Here is a 22,855-nt window from a genome sequence, read left to right as displayed (position 1 = left end):
CGTTGTAATAGTAGTTGCCCGATTCGGTCATGAAGGCCGTGTATTTCTTGTCAGTTTTAGCCATGGGTATTTGATTGTACCCGGAGTAGGCGTCCATAAATGAAAGTAATTTAAAACCGGCGGAATTATCGATTAGTTTATCTATGTTAGGAATAGGATAAGCATCTTTTGGGCGAGCCCTATTAAGATCGGTGTAGTCAGTGCACATGCGCCATTTTCCATTTGATTTTTTTAACAAGTACAACATTGGAGAGCCAAGTAGTGTACTTGGCCTCAGATATAAATTTAGCCTCTAAGAGGTCTTTTGTAGCTAGTTCGGCCGCAGCTGTTTTTTCTGGTGACTGTTTTCTTCTTCTCTGAGCGACGGCTTTGCAGGTAGGGTCGATTGTCAGGTGATGGCAAGCCACCTCTGGGTCGAGCCCGGGCATCTCTGCAGCGTTCCAAGCGAATAGGTTGGCATTTTCACGGAGGCAAGCTTTGAGTTGTTTTTTGGCCAGGTCTGGCAGGTCTGCTCCGATCTTGACTCCCCTAGCCGGGTCTTCTCCGAGGGCCACGAGTTCGAAGTCTACGTCAGGAATTGGCCGGAGAATCCCCTCCGATGCGCCTGCGTTGATGCTCTACTCGGGTTCTCCCAGAAAACGACTGTCGAGGTCGACCGTGTCGATGCGGGGCATAGATTTGTTAGTCTCTGAGACTGCGTTGGTCGCCGTTTTCTCTTGGGCTGGTGTCTTTATCGTGCTCAGGCCCTTGGCGGAGGCTTCGAAGCACCTCTGGACTGCTTCGATGTTGCCGTTGAGTGTTTCTACTTGTCCTTTGGTCGTATAGTATTTAAGCTTTAGGTGCACGGTTGAGGGAGCGATTAACTCAGCTAGCGTCGGGCGTCCGAGAATGCATTGGTATATCGAGGGGCATTCAATGACCAAAAATTGGACTTTGACGGCCCTCGCGGCTTCTGCCGATCCGATTGTAACTATGAGCTCGACGAACCCCATGGCTTAGTCACCGTGCCATTGAAACCTTGTAGGTCTGATCCTACGTAAGGGGTGAGGTGATTGTCATTCAGTTGCAGTGTTCTAAACAGTTGGGAGTATATGATGTCTACTGAACTTCCCTGATCGACCAATATCCGCCGCACGTCAAAACTGGCCATCCTAGCCTGGATGACGAGGAGGGTGTTGGCATTGGGTGCTCCACCGGGCAATTCCTCTTTGTAAAAGGAGATGGAGGATGGGCTGCCCTTGGCGTGGTCGAGCGCAGCGGCCTTGCTTGCGTTGGCTGAGATCAGCTCGTCAAATTTGCGCTTTACGGATCCCACGATGAGCTTGCTGAATCCTCCACCCGATATGACCATGGCAGAGGGGAACATCTCTCATGCGCTGTGAGGGGAGGTGGTGGTCGCCGGTTTTGCCCAGTCAGGGAGGTAAAAGTCTTCCGGCCTGGTGATGCTCAGGGCTACTTGCATGGAAGACGTATCTTCCGCCGGCTTTTCCTCGGTGACCGGTTTAGCTTCTCTCGCGGCCTCCTTCTTCTTCGCATATTGCTTTAAATGTCCCTCCCTGATTAATATCTCTATGGCATCCTTTAGGTGGATTCAATCCTCGGTGTTGTGCCTGTGGCCTTTGTGGAATCGGCAGAATTTCGATTTATCCATGTTCGGTCGTGCAGGCATTGTTTTAGGGAAGCGGACCTTGCCCGTCTGAAATTCGAAGTTTGCGCACTCGTTTAAGATGCGTTCCCTTGAGACATTGAGCGGGGTGTATTCTCGGAATTTCCCGGCTGGGGCTTTGTAGTCCTTGGGATCCCGGCCATTGTCGTCTTTCTTCTTGTCTGTTCCCCGACGGGAATTGTCTTGGCGACCATTCTTGCTGGTTTCTTCTTGTCTAGAATTACGTACCGCATGAGCGGCCTCTTTTTCCTCATATTGTATGTATGCCTGAGCTTTGAGGAAGAACTTGTCCAGAGTGGCCGATGTTTCGATTCCGACGGCTTTAGCGAAGTCCGAGCGTGGTCGGAGGCCGCGCTCGAGCAAGAATTTCTTCATATGGGCAGTGGTGGACACTTGTACGCCTTCCTTGTTAAATCTTTCTATGTATGCCCGTAGAGACTCATCTTTTCCTTGGATGATGGCTTCCAAGGAGGCTTCTGACTTGGGGTGTCTCCGGGAGGCCATGAAGTGTCTGGAAAAAAAATTTCCGAGCACTTTCCATGAAATGATAGACTCATCGGGCAAACTTTTATACCATGTCATGGCTCCTTTGCGCAGGGTGGTAGGAAACAAACGACTTTTGATGGCATCGGGCACTCCTCTGTAATCGAGAAGGGCGTCGATGTTCTCTATGTGTTCGTCTGGATCGGTGGTCCTATTGTATGTGCCCAGCAGAGGGGGTTTTTCGAGACCGGTTGGTAGGGGAGCCTCCAAGATTGCCTGGGATAGAGGACCATGGCGCTCCTCTTCGTCTTCGCTGGCGGACGGAGAAAAAGACCGGCTCTGACTACGCCTGCGTCGCCTTCGATTGTCGTCGTGCCTTGCCGGGGGTGATCTAGACTTCCTTTTTGGCCGAGGGGACGGTGAACGGTGTCGGGAACGATGGTCGCTCGATCCTTTCTTGGAAGATGGACCTGCAGTCTCCCTGGGGGAGGGGGAACGAGGGCATTTCTTGGTGACTACCTCGCGTCGAGAACGAGCTTTGTGATCGGGGGGTTTTTGAGCGGCACTTCTGCTCGAGAGCCCCAATTCGGTCACTTTGCTGCAGTATGAGCGCATTGGTCTGGGCAAGAGCAGCTAGAACAGCGTTTATGGTCTGATCTTGAGGAGTCTGTCCTTTGGAGAGAAAATGGTTGCCCAGACTTTCTTCGTGGTTGTCCTTCCTGCTCGTATCTTCAAAACGATGAAATTGATCATCATGGAGATCTTTTGGGGAAGGGGACGCTGTGATACCGTCTCGAGGGACGGTGTTTCTAGAAGGCGGAACGATGGAGATGTCGTTTTTCTTGAGTATTGCAGCGTCTAATGAAGAGGGATCTTCGTTATTGCCGGCCATGAGTAATGATTTGATTAAAGCTTTTGTTCCTGGGTTCTTGTAGGAGGCAAGAATGGATCAAGAAGGTGCAAGAAAAAGGAACGGGTGAGCTAGATTTCCCACAGACGGCGCCACTGATCTTACCGAGCAGATCAGATGGCCAGCAACAATGAAGGCTTGAAGTCCCGAACGCTTGAAAGGGGGAAAAAAGGGTTGTACCTGCAAGGCACTCCGATGCCAAAGTAAGTATATGTTCCACAAGGTACAACAAAGTGAGAGAGTTTTGGGTTAAGAAAAGATTACCTTAACCTCTGTGTGAAGAGGGCTATTTATAAGATGTTTGTGCACAAATTGGACTCCTCCTTCTAGGGAGGATATTTAGGTGACGCGTGAACTCATTGTTTACCGGGCACGAGGGTCCCTCGCGGTCGGCTGTCTTGTTAATATGCCCGGAGTGATCGGGCGACTCTTGATACATGCGGTCTAAATTGTATTGGGTCGAAGGCTGGATTGGCCCAATTATATTGATTGGGTCGGTCCAGAACAATTTATATTAAATTTTTTCTTTAATTAATTTTATATAAAATAATGTGTTGATATAATTATTTATTAGATTAATCTTATTATTATTTCTTGATTATAATGGTATATATTTAATTATATATTTTGATTAATACTATTAATTATATTGATTCACCTTGATTTTAATTTTTAACAAATATTAGATTATTTCAGATATGCATATCCAAAAAATCACAACACAAAAAATTCAGTTATTTCGGATATGCATCTTCGAAGTCACCCCTTTCCCAAAAAAAGTGACTTCTGATATGCATATAAGAAGTCGCATTTTTTTAAAAAAAAAATGTGTCTTCGAATATGTATATCCAAAATATAAGGGTATGTTGGAATTTTCACGGCATGAAAAAACATATAGGGTGGAATGAAAATTTCTCCGCACATTTTTACCAATCATATCTTACTAGCTCAAATACTTGTTAGGGCCTCACATTTTTTAACCAATCATAACATACTAGAATAAATGCCTTTTTTCCTTCTAAATAACAATAAATATGACTAATCATACATATTACTCTATCTATGTGACTTTTAATGTAAAATGACATCTCTTTGTCAATTAAAATTTATTGTAACTTAAACTATACAGTACACTAGTACTTTCTAACACAGGGCCGAAAACAAAGATAAGTGCCATTTACTTGGCACTCATGTTTTTCTTTTATTTTATAATTTTTTTTCTTATTTACTTCAGCTAGGGTTTTACGCATTATCTTGGATCATGGGCTCGATAATAAATGTCAAATCAGGCCCAAAAAAGAATCAACATCATTTGCTCCATTCTTCTCATTTATACAGTAGTGGAATTAGGTACGTACGATAGTGGGAGACAAAGTGTATCATGACAGTTTGCTCGTGCGGACAAGCAGACGACGTTATCCTTATGGCAGCGTGGAGCGTTAGTACCCGTACTATAAACTGTCTTTTGTCTTTTAGAGCCTCATTCTTGTTCTTTCACATCATATCTCCTTCAAAATGCAAAATATTTCCACGTGTCCCCTAGGAATTTAGTTGATATTTCTCTTCTTTTTTCTCAGCTGCTTCGATTTATACTAGAAATATGTTAGGAAAATTTCACCATGAGCTTGCACTTGTTAGTCAATTTACAAAGCATAAGATTGAGAAAAATGGATCACAATATATGTATCAAATATCTAATTGTTTTAAAGATTGACAAATTCATCGTTGATATAAATTTAGACTCAAAGGATGCAACTTGTAGCTGTCAACTTTTTGAATTTAAGGGATTATTATGCACACACATTTTGAAAATTTTTCAAGCTAAAAATATACTTAAAATTCCTAGTCAATATATATTGCATCACTGGACAAAAGAAGCTAATAGATACATGGAGGTTATTGTTATGGATTCTCATAATGATGAGGTGGATACTTTGAGAAGTGTACACGTGCATCAATAATTTAGCAAATTTTTAAATTTTGCTAAATAATCAAAAGAAGTAGCATATGAGTTTATTATGGTAGAGTTTGAGCGCATTTATAATGTTTTGGAAACAATGGGATTAAAATTATCCAATGTAAATGACACTCCTAAAGAGAAAATATTTTGAATTATAATATTTAGATTACACACATGACAATGTTTTGAATTATAATATCCAAGACCCCCATGTATCACAAACAAAAGGTAGAAAGAGAAAATATTCTGACAATGCCCGTGTAAAGAAAGATATAGAAGTGGTCTAGAATTTTCGATGGATTAGGAACTAGTTAAAAGAAGGGCATGTAAATATTATGGAGAATATGGTCACTATCAATTAACTTGCAAAAATAAATATTATAGAATTATTATAGTACAAACATGATAGTATAATTATAATGCTTCGTACTATTTTACCGGTCTTTATGCAATGACTAAATAAAATAATTCGTGGATACTTATCAAGAAAGATGGAGAAAATTAGGCTAGCATATGGAGATTGATGATATTTATAGTTATTATTGTAGACATTATTTTATTTTCTTGTTTCAAGGCATTTTAAAGTGATTTCTTAATATTCTAGTATCACATCTTACTTGTTTTAAATTTTAGAATGATTTCTTATATATATATATATATATATATATATATATATATATATATATATATATATATATATATATATATATATATATATATATATTTATTATTTTTAATTAAATTATTTTGTAGTTATTATTTATATATATTATTTAAGTTTTTATGCGCATTTTATTCTTTAATTTAAATAAAATTGAAAAAAAGCAATAAAAATATTAAGGTTTAAATAGTATTTTCGTCCCTGTAAGTTAGCGTGTTTTTGATTTTCGTCCCTCCCTATATGTTCATTTCTGGTTGGCGTTAGTCCCTAACGTTAAAAACCTGTTACAAAAATGCTCAGGTGGCTACTGTTTAGTGAGTTGACATGCTTTTTGTTTTTTTATTTATGATATACTCCACTAGGCAAATTTAATATTATTTAATTATTTGAGTGTTAAATCTTGAAAATTATAATTTTTAAAAGTTGGTCTTATGAAGATTCAAACCCTCTCCATCTAAATGAATGCATTCATGCCTCTCCACCAAGCCACTCATGTTTTTTGTTTAATGTTTACAAAGCACACACATATTAGTAGCCAAGTGGCATATTTAATGTATATAATGAATATTTTATATATTATATTAGGTTTAATTTAAAATGTTGAATGATAATGGTAGATTTTAAAATATTTAAAGTTAATAGTTTAAAAATATTAAAATGTTAAAATATTTAATAATTGAAAATGTTAATAGTTTAAAAACATTAAAATGATAAAATAGTTTAAATATTAATAATTGAAAGATTAAATAGTAACAAATATTTAATTTGTTAAATATTTATTTTGTTAAATATTTAGTTTATTAAATATTTAGTTCATTAAAGTCCTTATATTTATAACTTTTCATTAATTTATTCATTATTTTTTAATAAACTAATTATTTAATAAATTATATATTTAAAAGTTTAATAGTTGAGATATTAAATAGTTAAAATATTTAATAAACTAATTACTTAATGAACAAAGTAGTTAAAACATTTTTTTCCAAAACAAAATATTTTAATTATTATTGAAAAAAATTGTTTAACAAAACATCGTAAAACCTACTATTATTATTTAACATTTTAAATAAAACCTAACATTAATATAAACAAGCCAATTTACTACTAATACAATAGATATGAAGTATTTAGTAAAATATTTGCAGTTATTAATTACTATATATTATTATTTATTAGAACAAAACAATAATTAATATCAAAACTCAAAACAAAACAAAACAAAACAAAATCTATTTCAAAAAAAGTATCTTATTATGTAATATATACAAATGAATTGCAAATATATATCAAATATCATAAGTGATTTGGTGGAAAGGCATCAGGCTATAATGTCCCTGGTTGAAAACCCTATAGAACCATTTTTTAATGAGAGAGATCATTCAATCTAGATTCAGTATCATTCTATCTTAACAAATTATCTATATTTATAATTTGTTAAGATTTAATGATTCAAAATATTTGTTTGAGGTGTTGAGTTGGAGATAAATAATTTGTTAAGATTGAATGATCTAGATTTTGAGGTGTTGAGTTGGAGAGATTAGTTTGTTATTAAATATAGTAATTAATTTATTATAAATTAAATAACGTATATTTGTAAAATCATTATAAAAGGTAAGCTTATCTACTCTTCAACCAAAAAACAACGAAAAATCGGATCATTACTAATGTGTATTTCAAAAGAATATTTACAAATTGTTCATAATTGATTTGATCGTCAAATTTAAAAAATCTTAATAAATTCAAAACTAACGTTGTTGTTGTGGTTCTTATTTTGAAGTATTTTTTAGAGGAAGAAATGGAGAAAGTTAGAATATTTTTGGCGGTGCTTATGTTGTTGCAATGTTGTATAGTTATGGCAGAGGCTGAGTATTTGAAATACAAAGATCCAAAGCAACCATTGGATACTCGAATTAAGGATCTTGTCGGTAGAATGACTTTGGAAGAAAAAATTGGTCAAATGGTTCAAATTGAGCGCACGGTTGCATCTGCTGATGTGGTGAACAAGTATTACATTGGTAGGTTTTTTTTTTTAATTTAAAAAATATTTAAACTATTGATTATTCATCGTGAATTGCGATGCCAAGGTTTATAATATTTTCTATAACTGCATGAAAAAATTATTGCAGGGAGTGTTCTAAGTGGTGGTGGAAGTGTTCCAAAGGCGGAGGCTACTGCAAATGATTGGGTTGATATGGTGAATGAGTTTCAAAACGGTGCATTATCAACTAGGCTTGGAATTCCAATGATATATGGTGTTGATGCTGTTCATGGTCATAACAATGTTTATAATGCTACTATTTTTCCACACAATGTTGGTCTAGGAGCTACAAGGTAATTAAATAACCATTATGCTTATATTTATTTTGTATTGTTCTCGGTAGCACTAACACCTCTTAAAAAATGTATACGTGTCCCTGTTCATGCTTATTGATGATTTTTTTCTTTGAATAGGGATCCTCAACTAGTGAAGAGGATTGGTGATGCAACTGCTCTTGAAGCTAGAGCTACTGGAATTCCATATGTCTTTGCTCCTTGCATTGCGGTAATTAAAATAATCAAAATCACATATTTGTCAATCGCACATAGATAGTCATTTGTTTAAATTCTCCTATGCTATAACGCTATCGTGTGGTTATAACCACTATTTGAAAATCTTTTTCTACACAATGTAGTCAAGCACGAGATGTTAAGTAGGATATTTTACCTAAGGGAAAAAGGATAATTTCATGCATACATACATACACAAAAACATGAAAATCATAATACAGGCCCAAAAAAATATTCAACTTTTTTTTTTATGATTTTGCTTTAAAAAGCTCAATCTTAACTACGCTAGCAATGAAAACAATCTTTTGCGTAAGAACTTACTACACTGGTCCTATCTTATATTCGATCTTATAATGTATATGTTTTGTATAGGTTTGTAGAGATCCAAGATGGGGTAGATGTTGAAGGATAGAAAAACACTTAGAAAGGGGGGGGGGTTGAATAAGTGTAGATTTAAAACTTGTAAGATAAAAACAATTTGCACAATGATTTTTATCCTGGTTCGTTGTTAACTAAACTACTCCAGTCCACCCCCTTGGAGTGATTTACCTCACCTGAGGATTTAATCCACTAATCACACGAGATTACAATGGTTTTCCACTTAGACAACTTCTAAGTCTTCTAGAGTATACTGATCACAACCTGATCACTCTAGGAACAATCTGCTTAGATACCCTCTAAGACTTTCTAGAGTATACTAATCAACAACCTGATCACTCTAGTTTTTACAACTTAATGTAAACAAATTCTAAGAGTTACAATGCTTCTTATAAAGCTATTATCACAACTGTGATTTTCTCTTAAGTTTAAGCTTGATCTCACTAAAGTATTACAACAGCAATATAGTGAGGTTGATGATGAAGTTTGAGAGCTTTTGATTTGAACAGCGTTTCAGCGTTTTTGCATAAGAGTCTTGTATTCAGAATTCGTAACTTAGCTTCTCATCAGAACTTCATATTTATAGGCGTTTGAGAAGATGACCGTTGGGAGAATTTAATGCTTTGCGTAACCCGTACAGCATTGCATTTAATGTTTCACTCTTTTGTCAACTACCTCGAGCCTTACTTTCGATGTGTCTACTGACATTGCCTTTCATAGCTTTCAACGTTCCTTTTGTCAGTCAGCGTAGCCTGTCAGCTAGTACTTGCTTCTGATCTGATGTTTGTGTGAACAACGTTTGAATATCATCAGAGTCAAACAGCTTGGTGCAGAGCATCTTCTTGTCTTCTGACCTTGAAGTGCTTCTGAGCGTGATTCCATGAGAACTTCAGTGCTTCTGCTTCTGATCTCAAGTTCTTCTGATGCTTCCATAGACCCATGTTCTGATTCTGCTTGACCATCTTCTGATGTCTTGCCAGACCATGTTCTGATGTTGCATGCTGAACCTTCTGAGTCAGTGCTTCTTGCGTTGATTTTGTGCATACTCTTTATATAATTCTTGAAATGGAAATTGCATAGTATTAGAGTACCACATTATCTCATACAAAATTCATATACATTGTTATCATCAAAACTAAGAATATTGATCAGAACAAATCTTGTTCTAACAATCTCCCCCTTTTTTATGATGACAAAAAAATATATAAATGATATGAATTTGCGATCAGAATATTAGACGGCTAAAGACAATTACACAGCTATAGCATAAGCATATAAACATAATGTGTGAATATGTCTCCCCCTGAGATTAACAATCTCCCCCTGAGATAAATAATCTCCCCCTGAAATAAATACTGGAAGAAATTTATAAATAAAGGACTTCCCTGAGTATTTTCCATTTCAGTTGAGACGATCACATATGCTTAGATCTTCAGAACATTCACAGCTTCTGATTCTTGCTTCCATAGGACAGCTTCAGAGCTTGAATTTCTTCTTGAATCATTGCATGCCAGATTGTATCAGAACATTGTTGAATGTACCAGAGCATCTTCTGAGCATCTCTACATCCTGAAATGTTACAGAACAAACTAAACGACAACAGTCAGAGCATGAATGAATCAGAACATAAAATATGTATCAGAACATATAATTATATATCAGAGCAAACAATAATGTTTCAGAGCATATTTTAGAACTAAAAACATGCATCAGAACATCTAAGGAATAAGAATGAGTTAGAGCATATTCTATCATCAGAATATCAGATCATTCTTCCTTCTTGCTTCAAATTCCATGAGCTTGATTCCATACAGAATTGCTTTTCCACATGTCTTTGCTTCTCATGTTGAGCTTTTAAGAAGATCTTCACTTCCTGCAAAACACTCAAAGACACAGAACTTGCAAATTCTTGTTAGAAGTGTGGAGACTTTCTCCCAGCAACTGATAATATAAATCAGATCATTTATCACATTTTCTCCCCCTTTTTGTCATAACATCAAAAAACATAAAAGATTCAGATGAAAAACAAACAATATGAGAGAAGGAAGGATAATTTTCATTGATAAGCAGAAGGATAATTGTCAGAAGTACAAGGAGAATGCATAGAAAGCATATGCAAAAACAAAGAGAAACTACTAAGACACAAAGACTAAGACGACCCTAGCTTAGACATAATCTTGGCCAGCATGTCGTGAATCCCAGCATTGGTCTCAGTCTGCCTCTCCATGAAAGTGCGGAACTTAGCATTGGTAGTATCTTGCGCGTCCATGTGAGAAGATAGTTCAGCCTGGTTCTTCTAAATCACCTCTAAAGCCTTCACCAGAAGAGAGGGTTCACCAGAAGAAGCTTCACAACTTCTGTCCAGAGGGACAGCATTCTGAACCGAAGCTTCCATAATCAGATCATCATCTTGATTTTCCTCAACAGGAACAGATTCAGCAAGATGATCTTCAGCATCAGCTTCTTCCATAGAAGCATCTCCTTCATATTCTGCAGCAGGCAGATCAGAATCTCCATTCTCAAGAGCCTGAAGAATGGCAGCAAGATTCCTAGGGGCAGAAGGACCTTCAACTTCTGGTGGGTCAACAACTTCTGGAATGACCAAGTTAGGGTCTTTCTCAGAAGGATTTTCCCTCAGAAAGTCAAACAAAGATTTGAAGTCTCCGGTCAGAACTGGATACTTAGGTCTCCATACCACCATATCTCTGCAGGGGTTAGCTTCCATTTCTGCAACAATCCTTGCTTCTACAAGCTCATCAGTAAATATCTTCTCCTCAAGAACTTTCCTGTTTCTGATGGGATGATGATAGACACCATTATCAACCTTAAGAAGATAACCAGCATAACCAGGAGCAGCAGCCACTAGTCTCTTCTGAACAGCCATAGCTCCAACTTGAAAACCCTGGCGAAAGCTTCTCCAGAGGTTTCTAGTAGAAACATCATCAAGATCATTGAAGAAGGCATCCTTCAAGAGATCCAGCCTACTGATAACTTCATTTCTGAACAATTCCAGGTAAATATGAGGTTCAGGTTCAGGAGGGTTGAAGGTGAATTTGTAGTATGGGTAGAGAAGGCAGTATGGGTTGGATTTTCTGGTAGGAAGGAGATGGGATATAGAAGGTGGAGGTGCTGTGGTTGAAGAAGATGGAATATCTGTGGAGATGGTTGATGAGGATGGTATATCAGTGGGGAGGATTGATGATGATGATGATGGGATATCAGAAGGTGTGGGAGGACAGATATTTAGTGGAGTGGGGTTTAAAACAGGTGTAGAAAGAGATGGTGGAGGAGGATTTGGTATGGTAAAGGTGTTTTGAGGTTCAGAGGAAGGAGGTTGGGTAGAAGATTGAGGTTCAGAAGGAGGAGGTTTGTATACTTGCCTGGAGAAGTTACCAGTTCTTATGGTTTCAAAAGAATCTACTTTAAGAGGGTCATAAGTGACCTTCTGCTTCTTAGCTTCTCTAGCAGCTTCTTCTGCAGCCTTTCTCTTCAGCCTTGCTTCTTGTTTCCTCTGAGCCTTCTTCTGAAGATCAGCTTGAGAAGGAATCACTCTTCCACGAATCCACGCAGGATCAATAGAAGATTGAGTTCTAACAGAAGCTTCCAAGTAGCGCTTAACAGCCTTGTGAAGTTCTGCTTGGAACAATGTAGCAAAGCCTTCTACAGGAGTTCTCCTAGACATAATATCTGGGAAGCTTGAAGGAGCAGAAGTTACATCTCTGATAAGTTTCATCCTTAACAGATCAATACCATTGAAGATAGGACTTGAATAATTCCAAAGAACCTTGGCGTTCCAATAGTCCTTAGGGAGTCCATCAAATTACTTTCTATCAGAATATCTGAGATCATTCTGGCGAAAGGAATAGTGTTTCTTTGAAGATGAGGATACTTCTCACGTTCTTCATCCCTTGACTCTTCAATAGCCAACTTCAGATTCTGAAAGAGAATGTTGGAGATGTTGAGTTCAATCCTTCTTCTGATGTAGAAGAGAGTGTATTTGTGATCAGGACTGATGTAAGAGGAGGAGAACGACTGCTTTCTGTGATGGAGAGAACCCAGAATAATTTCAGCCCACACTTGATAAAACGCCCTCAAGGTACCGGTTTTGTGTGATTCAATACCGGTAGCAAGTGAGATTTGTTTTTCAACCTGTAGCCAATTAACTCTACCGGGAAGAGGACCAGTGCATCCTTCTTCATCATTCAGGTTGTACAGTTTCCTGATCAGTTTCTCAGTTATCACAACTTCATGCCCTAGCACAAAGGAGATGATAGCAGTTGAAGTAATGGTTGCATGAGCCCAGAAGTCTTTTACCAGAGTTGGATAAATTGGTCCAACCAATCTACCAAGATAACTTGACCAGCCTTGTTCCAAGATTCTTGCATCAGGATGAAAACCATTTGCTTTCATATTTTCAAAATCCACAGCAAACTCACAGAGAACTTCCAACTCTTCAGTAGGAATGGAGCAGGTTTTCAATGGAGCAAAATCACGCTTGCTCATAACCAGTTGAGTGGATGATACTTCTGTTTGGCTTGCAAAGCTTGAGGAAGGATTCATGGTGAAATGCTTGGTTTCAGAATAAGGCTAGGGTTCGTGCGATAAATGCAAAGAGAGAGACAAATGAATGGAGAGGGAGCGAAAAAGATGAAATGAAGATGAAGCGAGTATTTAAAAGATGAATAAAAGAAAATATTAAATGCAATATGGTTTAATGAAATGATAAAAAACATGACATCAATATGCATTTAATGAGAAATGACGTTAGGAGAGATAAAATGACAAAGTGAAATGATTTGCACAGTTACCTAGGGCGGCGTCTCCTCAACTGCACGCATGCTTGTCCAGAAATAGTAAACACGTGTTTGTTTTCTGGAAAGACTGGTGACAGCTGTTTTAATTAAAAAGAGATTCTGAATCAACTTAGATAGTGAAACGTTAGTAAAAATAGAATCAGAACTTCTAATTGATCATTATCAGAACTTCTTATAAACACATAATCCTAACACATTTCAGAATATACCCATACATAAGATCTTCTCATCTTCTCATTCTGGGCATAAATCTACACTGATATTTTTCAGAATGAACTTAAACCTATCTTCAGCAAGGGGTTTTGTAAAGATATCAGCCCATTGATGGTCTGTATCCACAAAGTTTAAAGAGAGAACACCCTTCTGAACATAGTCCCTAATGAAATGATGTTTAATCTCAATATGTTTAGCTTTGGAATGTAAGATAGGATTCTTAGATAAACATATGGCAGAGGTATTGTCACAGAAGATAGGAATGTTACTCTCATATATTTGATAATCTTCTAGTTGACTCTTCATCCAGAGCATTTGTGTGCTACAACCAGCAGCAGCAACATATTCTGCTTCTGTTGTTGAGAGGGCAATGGTAGCTTGCTTATTGCTGTACCAGGAGATCAGATGACTTCCTAGAAATTGACAACTTCCAGAAGTACTCTTCCTTTCAATTCTATCTCCAGCATAGTCAGCATCACAAAATCCTACTAAGTTGTATTCTTTAGATCTTCTGTAGACTAAGCCAACATTAGTAGTACCTTTCAGATACCTCAAAATTCTCTGAACAGCAGTTAAGTGAGATTCTCTAGGATCTGATTGGAATCTAGCACACAAACAAACAATGAATAGAATATCAGGTATAGAAGCAGTAAGATATAAAAGAGATCCAATCATACCTCTGTACAACTTCTGATCAACCTTCTTACTTACCTCATCCTTACCTAGAACACACGTTGGATGCATAGGAGTTTTGGCTTCTTTGCTTTCAGAAAGATTAAACTTCTTCAGAAGTTCCTTCACATATTTCGTTTGATGAACATAAGTCCCATCAGAAGTTTGATTGATTTGAATCCCAAGAAAGTACTTGAGTTCACCCATCATACTCATTTCAAATTCAGCCTGCATAGACTTAGCAAACTCCTTTCCAAGTGAAGCATTAGATGTTCCAAAAATAATATCATCAACATAAATTTGACAAATTAAGATGTCCTTCTTAGATGTTTTACAGAAGAGAGTCGTATCCACTTGTCCTCTAGTGAAACCATTGTCTAGAAGGAAAGAACTTAATCTTTCATACCAAGCTCTAGGTGCTTGCTTCAATCCATACAATGATTTCTTAAGTTTGAAAACATGTTCTGGAGACTTAGAGTCTTCAAAACCAGGAGGTTGGTGAACATAGACTTCCTCATCTATATAACCATTTAAGAAGGCACTCTTAACATCCATCTGATATAGAGTGATGTTGTGTTGAGTGGCAAAGGAAATTAATAAACGAATAGATTCTAACCTGGCCACTGGTGCAAAGGTTTCTGTATAGTCAATCCCTTCTTGCTGACTATATCCCTGAGCCACCAGTATGGCTTTGTTTCTTACCACTTCTCCCTTCTCAATGAGCTTGTTTCTGAACACCCACTTTGTACCAATGATGTTGAAACCTTTTGGTCTAGGAACAAGATCCCATACATCATTCCTCGTAAACTGATTAAGTTCTTCTTGCATGGCAGTTATCCAGTCTGGATCTTCTAGAGCTTGATCAACAAAAGTTGGCTCGATCAAAGAGACAAGACCTAATTGACATTCTGCATTGTTCTTAAGGAATGCTCTTGTTCTGATAGGATCATCTTTCTTCCCAAGGATCACATCTTCTAAGTGAGCTGAAGTGAGTCTAGAAGATCTTTTGATTGTTGGTTCTTCAGAAATTCTGAGATTCTCTAAAGATGCAGCAACTTGATCTTCTGATTCTTTACTTCTGAGATTTTCAGCTTCTGAAACTTTGCTTCTTGGTTCTACAGCTTCTGATATATCAATATCTATATCTGCAAAATTCTCAAACTGCTTTGGCTTTTCAAGACCAAGCTTATCATCAAATCTGATATTGATTGATTCTTCTACAACCAATGTTTCAGTATTGTATACTCTGTAGCCTTTGGAGCGTTCAGAATATCCAAGAAGTAAACATTTTTGTGCCTTAGAATCAAACTTACCAAGATGATCTTTAGTATTCAGAATGAAACAAACACATCCAAAAGGATGAAAGTATGAAATGTTGGGCTTTCTGTTCTTCCACAATTCATAAGGAGTCTTATTTAGAATAGGTCTTATAGAGATTCTATTCTGAATATAACATGCAGTGTTCATTGCTTCTGCCCAGAAGTGCTTAGCCATATTGGTTTCATTGATCATGGTTCTGGCCATTTCTTGTAGAGTCCTATTCTTTCGCTCTACAACTCCACTTTGCTGTGGAGTTCTAGGGCAAGAGAAATCATGGGCAATACCATTTTCTTTGAAGAACTCCTCAAAGAATCAGTTCTCAAATTCACCACCATGATCACTTCTGACCTTTATGATTTTGCACTCCTTTTCAGATTGAATCTGAGTGCATAATTCAAAGAACACTGAATGAGACTCATCCTTGTGTTTTAAGAACTTTACCCATGTCCAGCGGCTATAATCATCTACGATGACTAATCCATATTTCTTCCCTCTGACAGATGCTGTTTTGACTGGACCAAACAGATCAATGTGCAGAAGTTCTAACGGCCTTGAGGAAGAGACAAAATTCTTAGATTTGAATTCAGGTCTAGAAAACTTGCCCTTCTGACATACTTCACAAAGAGCATCTGATTTGTATTTCAGATTTGGGAGTCCTCAGACCAGATTTAGTTTGTTAATCTGAGAAATCTTTCTCAAACTATCATGTCCTAATCTTCTGTGCCAGACCCACTGCTCTTCAGAAATAGACATAAGGCAAGTCACCTTCTACTTCTCAAGATCTAAAAGATCAATCTTATAAATGTTGTTCTTTCTCTTGCCTTTAAATAGGATTGAGCCATCCTTCTGACTTACAGCCTTACAAGACTTTTGATTGAAGATTATGTCATAACCATTGTCACTTAATTGACTTATGGACAATAAGTTATGCGCAAATCCTTCTACAAGAAGTACATTAGTTATGGAAGGAGAGTTACCAATACTTATGGTTCCAGAACCAATAATTTTGCCCTTCTGATCTCCTCCAAACTTGACTTCTCCACCAGACTTAAGCACCAGGTCTTGGAACATAGACCTTCTTCCCGTCATGTGTCGCGAGCACCCAGAGTCCAGGTACCATGACATTTTGTGCTTTGTCTTCTTTGTTGCTAAGGATATATGCAACAGAAATTATCTTCTCCTTAGGTACCCACAATTTCTTGGGTCCTTTCTTGTTAGTTTTCCTCAAGTTCTGATTGAACTTGGGTTTAGCATTATAGGTAACAAGAGGAACAACATGATATTCTTTAGGTTTGGCAGCATGATATCTTTTAGGTTGTGTCACATGCTTCTTGGTGTGTGTAGTGTTAAAGCTTTGTGCATGTGAGGTGAGCCTAATATCATGTGAGTGGCCATATTTGAACTGATCATACAAGGGCTTGTATGTGATTTTCAAATCATCAACAGGTTCAAATTTGTGTGAGGTATCACCCTCATAGCCAAAACCAAACCTTTTGTTTCCAAAAACACCATATATCATAGAAGCAAGATGACTTCTGCCAATACTTCTAGATAGGAACTTTCTGAAGCTCGAGTCATATTCTTTCAGAATATGATTGAGACTAGGAATGGATTTTTCTGATTCAGAAGGAGATCCAATATCTTTGGATAATTTTAAAACTTTTTCCTTTAGTTCAGAATTTTCCACTTCCAGCTTCTTAGTTTCAAATTCAAATTGCTTTTTAAGCTTTTTGTATTTGATACTAAGATGAGCCTTGAGTTCCAGAAGTTCTGTTAAACTGGAAACTAACTCTTCTCTAGATAGTTCAGAAAACACCTCTTCAGAATCTGATTCTAATGTAGATTTTGATCCATCATCTACTGTGGCCATCAGTGCAAGGTTTGCTTGCTCTCCTTCAGAGTCTGATTCTGATTCAGAATCATCCCATGTTGCCATAAGACCTTTCTTCTTATGAAGCTTCTTCTTGGGATTCTCCTTCTGAAGTTATGGACATTCATTCTTGAAGTGTCCAGGCTCATTGCACTCATAGCAGATGACCTTCTTCTTGTCAGATCTTCTGCCTCCAGAAGATTCTCCTCTTTCAGGCTTCTTTGAACTTCTGAAGCTCTTGAACTTTCTTTGCTTGCTCTTCCAGAGATGGTTTACCCTTCTGGAGATCATGGACGGTTCATCTTCTTCTTCTGATTCTGATTCTTCAGAATCTACTTCTTCAACCTGAAAAGCGTTAGTGCATTTTTTATAATTAGCTTTTAATTCAATAGACTTACCTTTCTTCTGAGGCTCATTTGCATCCAGCTCTATCTCATGGCTTCTCAAGGCACTGATTAGCTCTTCCAAAGAAACCTCATTCAGATTCTTTGCGATCTTGAATGCAGTCACCATTGGACCCCATCTTCTGGGCAAGCTTATGATGATCTTCTTTACATGATCAGCCTTGGTGTAGCCTTTGTCCAGAACTCTTAATCCAGCAGTTAGCGTTTGAAATCTTGAAAACATCTTCTCAATATTTTCACCGTCCTCCATCTTGAAGGCTTCATATTTCTGGATTAGAGCAAGAGCTTTGGTCTCCTTGACTTGAGCATTTCCTTCATGGGTCATTTTCAATGACTCATATATATCATAGGCAGTTTCCTTGTTAGATATCTTCTCATACTCAGCATGAGAGATGGCATTCAGCAAAACAGTCATACATTTATGATGATTTTTGAAAAGCTTCTTTTGATCATCATTCATTTCTTGTCTTGTAAGCCTTACGCCAGTAGCGTTCACTGGATGTTTATAACCATCCATCAGAAGATCCCATAAGTCACCATCTAGACCAAGGAATTAACTTTCAAGTTTATCTTTCCAGTATTCAAAGTTTTCACCATCAAATACTTGCGGTCTAGTATAACCATTGTTACCATTTCCATTGTATTGCTCAGCTGAGCCATATGTAGATGTAGATGAAGGTGGTGGAGTCTCAACCATCTTGACTTGGTGTTTTTCTCTTCCTGAATCTTTTTTAAACACGGTTAAGTGCTTGCACCTTAGAACCGGCGCTCTGATACCAATTGAAGGATAGAAAAACACTTAGAAAGGGGGGGTTTGAATAAGTGTAGCTTTAAAACTTGTAAGATAAAAACAATTTGCACAATGATTTTTATAATGGTTCATTGTTAACTAAACTACTCCAGTCCACCCCCTTGGAGTGATTTACCTCACCTGAGGATTTAATCCACTAATCACACGAGATTACAATGGTTTTCCACTTAGACAACTTCTAAGTCTTCTAGAGTATACTGATCACTACCTGATCACTCTAGGAACAATCTGCTTAGATACCCTCTAAGACTTTCTAGAGTATACTGATCAACAACCTGATCACTCTAGTTTTTACAACTTAATGTAAACAAATTCTAAGAGTTACAATGCTTCTTATAAAGCTATTATCACAACTGTGATTTTCTCTTAAGTTTAAGCTTGATCTCACTAAAGTATTACAACAGCAATATAGTGAGGTTGATGATGAAGTTTAAGAGTTTTTTATTTGAACAGCGTTTCAGCGTTTTTGCATAAGAGTCTTGTATTCAGAATTCGTAACTTAGCTTCTCATCAGAACTTCATATTTATAGGCGTTTGAGAAGATGACCGTTGGGAGCATTTAATGCTTTGCGTAATCCGTACAGCATTGCATTTAATGTTTCACTCTTTTGTCAACTACCTCGAGCCTTGCTTTCGCTGTGTCTACTGACATTGCCTTTCATAGCTTTCAACGTTCCTTTTGTCAGTCAGCGTAGCCTGCCAGCTAGTACTTGCTTCTGATCTAATGTTTGTGTGAACAACGTTTGAATATCATCAGAGTCAAACAACTTGGTGCAGAGCATCTTCTTGTCTTCTGACCTTGAAGTGCTTCTGGGCGTGATACCATGAGAACTTTAGTGCTTCTGCTTCTGATCTCAAGTTCTTCTGATGCTTCCATAACCCATGTTCTGATTCTTCTTGACCATCTTCTGATGTCTTGCCAGACCATGTTCTGATGTTGCATGTTGAACCTTCTGAGTCAGTGCTTCTTGCGCTGATTTTGTGCATACTCTTTATATAATTCCTGAAATGGAAATTGCATAGTATTAGAGTACCACATTATCTCATACAAAATTCATATACATTGTTATCATCAAAACTAAGAATATTGATCAGAACAAATCTTGTTCTAACAGATGTTATGAAAGTTATAGCGAAGATCATAAATTTGTTCAAGCTATGACTGATATCATTCCAGGATTGCAAGGTGACCTCCCTCCAAATTCAAAAAAGGGTGTTCCATATGTTGCTGGAAACAAGAAAGTAGCAGCTTGTGCAAAACACTATGTTGGTGATGGCGGAACAACAAAAGGAATCAATGAAAACAATATTGTTACAACCATGCATGAATTGCTTAGCATTCATATGCCAGCTTACTATAACTCAATTATCAAGGGTGTTTCAACCATCATGGTTTCTTACTCAAGCTAGAATGGGAAAAAATGCATACGAATTACGATTTAATCACTCGATTTCTTAAGAACACACTTCATTTTCAAGTAACATACCTTTCTTCATAAATCTCTCTCATATATCAAATGTTGTTGTTTATCAGTATATGCTTAAAATTTTGTGTTTATTTTGCAGGGTTTTGTCATATCAGATTGGGAGGGAATTTACAAGATAACTTCACCTCCTCATGCTACCTACACATATTCAATTGAAGCCGGAGTTAATGCCGGTATTGACATGGTAAACTATGATTTTTTTTCAAGTCTACTAAGTAGGCATTTCATCATTAAGAATCACAATTTCTTTTCTTTTTAAAACTTAATATCTAGCCATATGACCAACTAGTCCTAGGGAGATCAATACCACCGTCCACTTGCGGAGGCCTCATTTAACTAGAGCAAAAACTTTGTATGAACTGGTCCAACACAAGAATTGTTAGGAATCATCCTACTCTTTGCATATAAACCACTTACACTCTTTGCATTGGAACCACATGATTTTCTACATGAAATATAGTCTTTAATACTTAACCTTGTAATGATGCAGGTAATGACTTCATATAACTTCACAGAATTCATAGATGGCTTAACATTACTAGTGAAAAACAATGTTGTGCCTATGAAAAGAATTGATGATGCAGTAAAGAGAATTTTGAGAGTCAAGTTTGTGATGGGTCTATTTGAAAATCCATTGGCTGATTACAGCCTTTCTGACCAACTCGGGAGCCAGGTTAGTCGATCACTTTCAAGTTAAATATGATTTTAGTCCCTACAAAATGATAAAACTATACTTGCACCATAATTCGACAGGAGCATAGAGAATTGGCTAGGGAAGCTGTGAGGAAATCGTTGGTACTATTAAAGAATGGTGAAAATGCTGATAAGCCATTGCTTCCTCTTTCGAAAAAGGCTTCGAAACTTGTTTCCGGAAGCCATGCTGATAATCTAGGTTATCAATGCGGTGGATGGACGATTCAATGGCAAGGACTTAGTGGCAATAACATCACTAGTGGTACAACGATTCTGAGTGCGATAAAAAACACAGTTGACAAAGACACTGAGATAGTCTATCAAGAGAATCCATCTCTCGAATATGTAAAATCAAATGATTTTTCATATGCGATTGTGGTAGTCAGAGAGACACCATATGCAGAAACAAATGGCGACAGCTTAAACTTAACGATATCTAGTAATGGAGCAGAAACAATAAACAATGTATGCGGCGGAGTGAAATGTGTGGTTGTGTTAATCACTGGTAGACCTGTGGTTATGTTACCATATGTTGACATAATCAAAGGGCTTGTTGCTGCCTGGCTTCCTGGGAGTGAAGGTTACGGTGTTACTGATGTTTTGTTTGGTGATTATGGATTTAGTGGTAAACTTGCAAGGACATGGTTTAAGAGTGTTGATCAGTTACCTATGAATGTTGGTGATTCTCATTATGATCCTTTGTTTCCATTTGAATTTGGTCTTACAACTCAAGGTCTTAAGATGACTTAGAACTTATTAGACTTTGTTGGATGTTGTATGATATAAGTGTGTATTTGTAAGCTATTTCTGTAATAAAATATCAAATAAAGCTAATAGTTTTCATAAGCTATATTCATATATTCTACATTGCAACCAGAATCAATGTTAAGTTAAAAACATTGACAGAATATAGAATATCCATAATTAATCATGTCATATTTATATATTCTACACTATAACCATAGAATCAATGTTTAGTTAAAGTCTATCATGTTATTTACCCTCAATTTACATATTTACATAATATTATAGTGATCCCGGGCCCAAGGGGTAGTCAAGGTAGGCAATTGCACAAATTTGGCAGCCATTTAGTAGTCGGATCAAACAATTTATATCCTAAGATGAATATTTTTAACTAAAAAAGTTAATAAAAAGGAAATTATTTTTAAAACCAAATATTTTATTTATCTATACTTAATTTAATAATAATATATAATTTAATTATAAATTTTGGGTTAACTATGTTTTTCTCCTTTTAAATACATCAACTTTTATTTTTAATTCATTTAAAAATTTATTTTTAATTTTAGCCCATAATACTTTTATTTTTAATTTATGTAAAGATTCTTTTAAATTTTAGCCTATATAAATTTTTCGCTGCTAATTTTAGTTTTGATTTAAAACTTAATTATTTAGTTTTTTTAATTTGCCTTCAATTTTAAATTTAATATTAAATTGTTAAACTAAAAACTAAATATTTAAATTACTTTCGAGTTAAATAAGGCAATTACCTCACATTTGAGAATTTCGCATTGCACCCATATAAGATGAAAAACACCCCTTGAAAACCCAAAAATACTTTTAAAATATGAATATTTAAAGGCACCAAAAAAATTGAAATATTGGTTAATTCGAATATGCATATCCGAACTCACCTCACGTAAATTTAGAATATTGTTTAATTTGGATATGCATATCCGAATTAACCAAAATCACAAATTTCTTTTGATTTTATTGTAAAAAGATATTTATTTATAATATAGTTATAATATAATTAAAGTGAATTATTATTTATTTTTTTTGAAATAAAAGAATTATATTTCTAAGAGAACAATTTACAAGAGTTATGGCAAAACCAAGATACTATAGACATACCTAATTACATTAACAGGATGGCTATTTTCTTTCTATAGTTGGGTTTCATCCAACCTCTATACATAATAGAATCTATAATATTCTTTATAGT

General features: G+C 36.5%; 1 pseudogene; it reads left to right on the top strand.

Annotated features, from left to right (window-relative positions):
• The first annotated feature begins 7,475 nt into the window (after nucleotides 1-7,475).
• On the top strand, nucleotides 7,476-21,639 carry LOC131639458 (uncharacterized; annotated as a pseudogene).
• Nucleotides 21,640-22,855: the final 1,216 nt, after the last annotated feature.

The sequence above is a fragment of the Vicia villosa genome, unplaced genomic scaffold (assembly GCF_029867415.1).
Source record: "Vicia villosa cultivar HV-30 ecotype Madison, WI unplaced genomic scaffold, Vvil1.0 ctg.002646F_1_1, whole genome shotgun sequence".
Lineage (NCBI taxonomy): Eukaryota > Viridiplantae > Streptophyta > Magnoliopsida > Fabales > Fabaceae > Vicia > Vicia villosa.
This window is presented reverse-complemented; position numbering and strand designations above follow the sequence as displayed.